Below are 1,125 nucleotides of genomic sequence, written 5' to 3' on the forward strand. Positions count from 1 at the left end.
CTCTCTCTCTCTCTCTCTATATATATCTATATCTCTTTATATCTCCATCTCTCCCTCTCTCTCTCTCTCTCTCTCTCTCTCTCTCTCTCTCTCTCTCAATTCAATTCAATTCAATTCAAATAGGCTTTATTGGCATGAAATATCAACATACTTATTTCCAAAGCAAGTCCAACATACAAACAATAACATATATATTATTAAGCAATAAAACATACCATAATATTAGCAATAAGTAAAACAATCAACAGAAACATATTAAATTACAAAATAATCATTCAATCGGGTAGTCATTTTACAAGATGTAGCCACCCAGATACATGTATTTACAGGGCTTGTTCTCTTATTGTATGACAACCATCTACATATTTTGCAGCTAATACTGTACACTGACTTTTCTCCCCACATATATATAACAGCTTTTGATTATCAGGGAGATGGATAAACTGTGGATCAATTTTATTTATTTTATAAAAGAAAACTTCTCTTAGATCCTTGTATTTCTCACAGTATAGTAGGAAGTGAGGTTCTGTCTCAACATCCCCCTGATGACAAAGTGAACACAGCCTGGCCTCTCTGGGCAGCCAGTTCTGCCTGTGACGGCCTGTTTCTATGGCTAGACTGTGTCCACTCAGTCTGTACCGTGTCAATGTCTTTCTTAATTTTATATCATTCACAGTGGTCAGGTATTCTGCCACCGTGTACTCTCTGTTTAGGGTCAAATAGAATTCTAATTTACTTTGAGATTTGGTTGATTTGTTCCAATATTCTATATAGTTTTCTTTTTGTTTTGAGGTTATTTGGTTGGGCCAGATTTTTTGGTATCTGTCCTGAGGCATTTGTGGGCAGAGATTTCTGACTAGCTGGCAGAGGGGACTCTTATCTGGGTTCATCTCTTGGCTCTGAAGGGCTTTGTAGTGGTAGGAGTGGGGGTCACTTGATTGGAGGTGTGTGTAAAATGTTATGGCTCGCTTTTGAATTTGAATGATTAGGGGGTATTGGCCGAGTTCTGCCCTGCATGCATTATTGGCAGTGTGTCTGTGGACCTTAAGTAGGTTTTTGCACAATTCTGCATGCAGTACTTCTAATGGGTGTTTTTCCCATTTTGGGAAATCTTGGTTAGTTAAT

This window comes from Notolepis coatsorum (assembly GCF_963971535.1).
Source record: "Notolepis coatsorum genome assembly, chromosome: 9".
In the NCBI taxonomy this organism is placed as follows: Eukaryota; Metazoa; Chordata; class Actinopteri; order Aulopiformes; family Paralepididae; genus Notolepis; species Notolepis coatsorum.